The sequence below is a fragment of the Scyliorhinus canicula genome, chromosome 11 (assembly GCF_902713615.1).
Source record: "Scyliorhinus canicula chromosome 11, sScyCan1.1, whole genome shotgun sequence".
NCBI lineage: Eukaryota > Metazoa > Chordata > Chondrichthyes > Carcharhiniformes > Scyliorhinidae > Scyliorhinus > Scyliorhinus canicula.
Window position 1 is genome coordinate 33,939,608 of NC_052156.1, and position 8,045 is coordinate 33,947,652.

The following is an 8,045-nucleotide window of genomic DNA, read 5'->3' on the forward strand; positions in this document are numbered from 1 at the left end:
GCTACCGTAAATGGCATCCCCCCTAAATTAGCCCACTGTGCCAGCTCATTCACCGGGAATACCTCGCTTTTCACGGCGACCGGCGAATCTCCGACCCGGATGGGCCGAGCGGCGTGAAGTTTGCAACCGTTTCACGATGGTGGCAACCTTACCTGGTTGCTGCCGTCGTGAACATGGACGCCAAAGGCCCGTTTGTGGCTTGTGGGGGGCGGAGAGGGGAGTGAGCACCATGGCCGTGCTCGGTGAGGGACTGGCTCGCGATCGGTGTGCACCGATCGTCGGGTCGGTGTCTCAACGAGACGCACTCTTTCCCCTCCGCCGCCCCGCAAGATCAAGCTGCCACGTCTTGCGGGGCAGCGGAGGGGAAGTCGGCCACCGCGCATGCGCGGGTTTGAGCCGTCAGCCGTCGTGACGTCAGCCGCGCATGCGCGTGTTGGAGCCGGCCAACCTGCGTTGGCGCGGCCGACGTCACATAGGTGCCGCCGTCGCATCATTCTCGGCGCGCTGCCTTGACGCAAGCGTCAAGGCCCGGCCGCCGAGACTAACCGAGCACCACTCCTAGACCCCCGGGTGGGGGTGAATTCGGTGAGAGGAGCGGCCTCCAAGGCCGCCGTGAAACTCGGCCGAGTTCACGACGGCCTTCCCAACTTTTCCCGGGAGCGGAGAATTCCACCCCACATCCCCAGCCCCAGTCCGGATCATCAATATTTCCCTGGACGCAGCCTGCCTCCGCAGCTGGTGCGCCAGCATGCGGCTCGCCTTCTCCCCATATGCGTATTGAACACCTCTTGCCCTACGCAGTTGCCCTACCGCTCTCCCCGTTGTCAGTCTGTCAAATTGCACATAAGAGACTGTTAACTAAGGTGGAATTCAACGGTGTTAAGGGCAAATTATTGACATGGTTAGGAAATTGGTTGAGTGGCAGGCGACTGGGAGTGGGGATAGTGGGTAATTGTACAAGGGTCAGCATTGTGGCTTAGGGGTTAGCACTGCTGCCTCCCAGTGCCAGGGACCCGGGTTCAATTCCTGCCTCGGGTGACTGTGTGTAGTTTGTACATTCTCCCCCAGTCTGCATGGGTGCTCCAGTTTCCTAATGGAATGCTGGCCTTTATATCTGGAGGATTGGAGTCTAAAGGCGCAGAGATAATGCTGCAGCTATGCAAAACCTAGGTAGACCTCACTTGGAGGACTGTGAGCAGTTCTGGGCACCACACTTTAGGAAGGATATTTTGGTCTTGGAGGGAGTAGAACATGGGTTTACAAAAGTGATACCTGGACAATAGGGGTTGAGTTACAAGGAGAGATTAATCAAATTAGACTTGTTTTCTCTAGAAATTAGAAGGTTAAGGGGTGATCTGATCAAGGTATTCAATATAATAACAGGGAAAGACAGGGTAGATGAAGATAAACTATTTCCACTGATTGGAGATTCTGAATCTCGGGGTCATAGTCTAAAAATTAGGGCTAGAACTTTCCGGACTGATGTACTTCTTCACTCAAAGGGTTGTAGAAGTTTGAACCTCTCTCCTACAAACAGTAGTTGAAGCTAGAACAATTGTTACTTTTAAATCTGAGCTAGATTTTTGTTAAGCAAAGATATTAAGGGATATGTTATAACTCTCTCTATAACTGCTGTTTATTCACTCCTGGTTCAAAGAGAGCCAAGATCCTTTGAGATCGGGGCGGGATTCTCTCAGCCCGGGGCCAGGCCGGAGAATCCCATGACCGGCGCGAATCGCGCTATGCCAACCCGATGCCGGCATGCAATTCTCGGAGAATTGGCACAATTGGCGCCGCCGTGGTTGGCGGGGCGCCGGTCGGGGGCCGCTCTACGCGGCCTGCCCGCCGATTCTCAGCCCGGAATGGGCCGAGTGGCCATCGTAAAAACGGCTAGTCCCGCCGGCGTCGTCCACACATTCTCTCAGCCAGCTGGAACTCATCGTGGAAAGGCCGGTGAATGGCCCGTGGGCGGTGTGAGGGGGTTCCGACCCAAAGGGGGGGGGCCTCCGATGTGGCCTGACCCGCGATCGGGCCTACCGATCGGTGGGCCAGCCTCTCTGGCTGGCGGCCTCCTTTCTTCCGTGTCGGCCCCTGTAGTCCTACGCCATATTGCGTTGGGGCCGGCACGTTGAAGGGAGCCACTGCGCATGCGCGCATTGGCGCCGGTGCCACTGCGCATGTGAGGAACCCACGGCGCCAATTTCACGCCAGAATCAGCAACTGGAGTGGCATGAACAGCTACAGGGCCGTGCTTGCCCCCTGTAGGGGCCAGAATTGACGAGAAACGACGTCAACATTTAGCCTCAGGATCACAGAATCCCGCCCCACACATGAATCTAGTGCTGCCATCTAGTGGTGGTCTTACACTATGATGTAGTTGTTAACTCTTTATATACCAGCATATATATATATCACTACAGAAGGTGCTGTCAAGGAGCCTTGGTGAGTTTCTGTCTTCCGTATTATGTAATATACTTTTAAATTTAATTCCATGCACTGTTATTTCTCAATAGTGCCGCATTTACTTTGTTACTTACATTTTTGACTATTTCTTTACCTGACACCTCCCTGAGCCCCTGGCAAATAGCCATTGTTTTTCCCCCAGAGTTAGTGACCCTGGTGGAGCTGGCACAGCAAAAGGGCCAGAGAATGATTAGAGTGATCAGCAGGATGCCTGCTGTAATGGAATGGCTGAGGGAAGTTCTTGGGGAAAATTTTGAAAATAAGCATTAAGATTTGTTTTTCCACCATAACATGTAGGAAGCTGCAATGATCTCCTCCTGCATCACGTTGATGCCTAATGATTGCACTTAATGACTGATGAACACCTCCAAACACAAATGATCACTTCTATAAATTTAACAAGCAAACAATGAGTGTTTCAATGCTCTCAAGATTAATTCTGAATTGCACCATTTGATGTCAAATCTGTACCGGTCATTTATAAGCTTTTATAAATGCTGAATTGATGACCAATCTTTCACATCACGTTTGTTTCTAGCTTTTAGGACAACTTTTATCCTGCGCTCCAACCCTTTTCCAATTCCTCATGAACCTGCCCATTAATCTTCATGTGGTGACCACCTGCTATTAACTTATTACTTTATCAAAATATAAAATGGAGAAAAGTAGATACACAGATATATTGTGACAATCCAAGACATTTAGTAACATTTATTTAAATCTCCATTTTATTCTTTTTTCAAATTCATCCCCCGCCCCAACTCTATTTAATTTACTTGTTTGCTGGTACAGAACTAAGATTGCTAAAAAAAACACATGCTGTTGAAGCTTTTTGTCTGGCACTCATCAGGACAATTTGCAAGAATGCCAAACTGTAAAGGGAACAACAATTTACGCTGTATGAGAAGAGAGTCCAACACACATATTAATCACTTCCAAGCAATCAGCACTTTCCTCTCCTTTATGTAATTCTCAGTCGCCAACTGAGCCTCATTTCCAACCCAATTTGCCACCCCATTCCAAGATTCTTTGCCAACCCCATTTCTTCCACCCAACATTGGATGAGGTGGTTTGCTAGTCCTGGCCCATTTCCCTCTCTCTTTCTTTCACATTGCCTCACCCCCCCCCCCCCCCCCTCCCCGCTCTGCTGCCTTCCTTTCTCTTTCACTCAATTCCTCGCTTCTCTCGGTCCAATTATCCCCTGACCTGCTAACCCACCTTGACCCCAAATCCTGCGCTTTTGATTCCCCTGTGCAATGTCACAGGAAATCGAACAGTGCAAGAAAAGAGTTAATCAACTCTTTAAATTTACAACTATCCTTAGATTGGTTTTTCATCAATTAATTTCAAGTTTGCCGGTCAGCTTTGTATGAAGTTATGTAAATGTTTTGTAAATCATTGCATGCAAGACCCAAGGCAGATGGTTTGTGCAGACTGCTTTTGGTCATTGTAATGTGTATTGATGGTCAGATTCGTACACTGGAGAATTTCCATTCAGTCAGCTTACACTCCAGAACTTCTGATTGGGTGCAGGTCTTTTCAGTTTTTAATCAACAACTGCCCTGCAAATGCTAGTTAAGGCATGCGCTGATGACAGCCAGCTGAATGATACAAAAACAGCCAGACTGGGAACTGTACCACTCAATATGACTGCAATTGTTTTCAGATCGTGTGCGTGCGAGAATAATGTAGTTTCCTTTGCACAGAACGCAAGAAGGCTGTGTTTTGTTTCCCAGAGAGTCTTTCTGCAAAAGAGTTATAATTTTGGGTCGAACAAAATCGAATAGCTTACTGGTGAGGTCAGAAAATGAGACCTCTAGACTTTGCCATGTGGCACAAAAAAAATTAAACGCAAGCGGTTTAATTATTCTGGTTTCCTTTTTTGAGTCTGTTGCCCAGACTTTGAAATTGAAGCAATGAAAAATAAACACTGCTTCTGGTAATGAAAACACAGCGAACAGAATCCGAAGTTATTTTGTGAATGCCTTTCACAAAACCAGTTTGGACAGTCCTTTAAGGTATTACACGTGAAAGGAGACATGAAATGAGTAAATATACATTTGTCAGGCTACATCACAGCACATTTGAGTCCATTCTTTTGCATTTCACCTGGTAAATATCGTCTTTATGTGCGGCGTGCTGTTGCAGCTGTACTTGCTGGCAACAGGAAAAAATGTGTCAGCAATTCACCTGAATCAGACTTGCTAAAACTGCTTTGCCTCCCAATTTCTTCTGTGACAAGTAATGGTCTGTTTATTTTAAACTTTTTTTTGCCTCAAGCAAATAATTCCTTTTCTGTCACCCAAGTATTGTCCCAGTGGGTAATGCTTGCTAAAGATCTTAACCACAAATGCCTACAAAAGCATTACCTACCAGCAAATAGAAGCAATCAGTGAGTCCATTGTGAAATAAAACCAGTGAGGCTGGATCAGCAGTGAAGCCAGAATAGAGTTCTTCCACAAATGCTGTAAAAACATCTTGCATGTGAATTACTACAACCAGAGTGTTTTTTTAACATATAGTGTAATTGTTTATGCACCAGAGTTTCCTGGAGCAAAGCACATTGCTTTAATGTATTTTGCTTTAATAACATGTGGTGGCTCCCCACCCCCAGCATTTTCCCCAATTTATTAAATAATGTAGCAACTATGAACATGAATATTTAGTTCCTTTACAGTTTGAAAAATGTTGCTGCTCATTTCCCAAATGGTTTTAATGAGCTTGGCCTTACAACTCTCGTGGTTTTGCAAATTCAAATTGCAATATCAACTGTAATTTGAGATTTGCCTCACAGGGGTGACTTTCAACTGAGCTATTATTTAGAACACCGTCCAGCCGTAGGTCTTTGGCGGCAGAGGTTGGGGTTGCTTCAACAAGACTACTGGACTCTCTCAAATCCCTGTACCTACTCCCGTCTGATCATCATAGAATTAAAGAAGGAGGCCATTCGGCCCTTCAAGTCTGCACCAGCCCTTGGAAAAAGCACCCCATTTAAGCCCACACTTCCAACCTATTCCCGTAACCCAGTGACCCCACACAACCTTTTTTTGGACAGTAAGAGCAATTTAGCATGGCCAATCCACCTAACCTGCTCATCTTTGGACTGTGGGTGGAAACCGGAGCACCCAAAGGAAACCCACGCACACACAGGGAAAACATGCAGACTCCACACACGGTGACCCAAGCCGGGAATCCAACCTGGGACCCTGGAGCTGTGAAACAACTGTGCTAACCACTGTGCTACGTGCTGCCCATCATGGGGTGTTGATGAAAGGACCAAAGCAAAAACTGTTCCTCTCTACAACTCTGGCCCACTGAAGACTGGATAATACATTTGATAGCGAGAAGGCCACAGCTTAGATTTATGCTGTGACTATTACTTCACAGATGCCATTCCAGCCTCTAATATTTCACCGAAGTAGCTATTTATTTGTGCACTTTGCTAATAATCAATGAATGTGTCCTTCCTGTTTATTTCCTTTGTTCCCATTTCTATTATTTTGGTCCATTGACTCATAATTGGGATGTGCTTTTAAGCAGAAGAGTCACAGTTGGAACATTTTGCTTGCCAGGACACTGTGTTCCCAGGTTAGGTATTTTGGGAAGGAGAATCCAGACTCTTTGGCACCTAGTGGATTCTAGGAACCAGGTTTAGACGGAGTCGGTTCGATTGATTATCTGGCAACCAGTGGGTTGGCCAGGGATAGTGGTCTGCCTGACATGGTCAGTGATTGATTCCTGCGTGATGCTTTCTGAGGGAACTGGGCAGAAGTGTTTAAACCTTGGAAGTGAAAGTAATGCTCTCTCTCTCCTGCATGCTGAAGCGAGAGAACTGCTCTATTGTCCTGAAAGCAGTGAGTGCCTGCCACACCCTTTGCTGTGAACCTGAAATGATGCTGAGTCTGCAGAGAAGGTAGACAACCTTGCCAGAGAAAACCATCTCAAGTCTAGAAGGAAGAAGTACCAAAACAAAGTCATCCCAGTGCACTAATGATCCTTATCTTTTTATTTTTATTAATTTTTTATTCCTCTTTCCACCACTCTTTCCTCTCTGTGTTGTTGGTCTGTACATGCGTATATAGAGATTGGGCCTGGGGCAAGTTAGGAAGGAGGGGTAGGGAAAGTGGTAGTAGATAGGCAGCTACATTTTCTGTCTGTTTAATTGTAATACTGTGTCCATTTAATTGTAATACTGTACATAATAAAAGGCTACTTGCGCTAAAGTTACAAACCTGGTGACTGTTGTTTATTGGGCTCAAGCAAGGACCTCGGGAATAGTAAATAAAATCTAATTTCAACTGTGTTACAACTCTGGGTCAAGGGGGGCTGGAATTGACTGCGTGCTAGCCCAGGGTGTCAGGACAACAATCATGGGTGCATTTCAAGAAATATTCACTTATAATGATCAGCCTTGAATCACTGGTCATTTTTCCATGCCCTATCATAAGCGTATCAAGACCTAATGTAGCAGCCTTATTGCTGATCAGGCAGGGGTCAGCTAACTTGACAAAGACTGGGGGATCGAACCTGTGACCTTCCTAACTGTGTGGGCCCCACTACTTACTAAGTCATAGGGAAGCCAGACTGGTTGTTTTATCGAAAAGCAATCTCGGCCTTTGAGTACTTGTCAAATGTAACAAAGAAGGAATAACTTTGTCCTTGCTGTCAAAATTATAATTGCGATTAAGCTACTCGTTCAAAATCTACAACAATGTGTTTGTTTGGACCAAGTTAGCAGATGTTGTTAAAACCTATAAATCCAAAAAGGTTGTTGTTTATTCTGTCATCAACTACTGTTGGCAACACGCAGCCAGCAATATATCTTCTCTCACTCACATTCTGATAATATCTCTTTAATGAAATGCTGTGGGTGATAATCATCCAGAGAAAGGCAGTTATCCATTTCGGACTTGTTTTTTTTCCAAGTAAGGGTGCAAATGCTATGCTCCATTTAACACCAGCGAATGCCTGAGGATGTTTTCTTGATTAGAGGCAGGATACCAAACATTAATCAGATGTGTGGATCATTCACAGGTCACTAGCTCCTCCTGCACAAACCATGGAAACAAATAATTGATCAAAGGGTTAGCATGAGTCAACCTGTAAAAAGGAAGTCACTTTTTTTTAATATTTAAAATTAAACATTGCTACAAGATCTCAGAAATGCTTAATCTTAAACGGTCAAAGAGGCACACATCACATTTCATAGGCCTTCGGGCCATCTTGGGTTTTGGTATGTTCTTTTTCAAGTCATACCTACAGACATAGGGAGTGAATGAAGGGATGGGTGTGTCAACAATTATAGAACAAAATACTGTGGCTTTTGCAGTCCTCCCAACACATTCCTCTTCTGAATCTTGATATGGCTCAACTTTATAGTCCTCAGCTTTAAAGTTCTATTTGTTGTTTTGTAGAACCATAGAATTCCTACAGTGCAGAAGGAGGTCATTCAGCCCATCGATCCTGCACCAACCCTCTTGATAGAGCACCCTACTCAAGCCCACTGCCCCACCCTATCCCCACAACCCCACCTAACCTGCACATCTTTGGACACTAAGGGGCAATTTAGCATGGCCAATCCA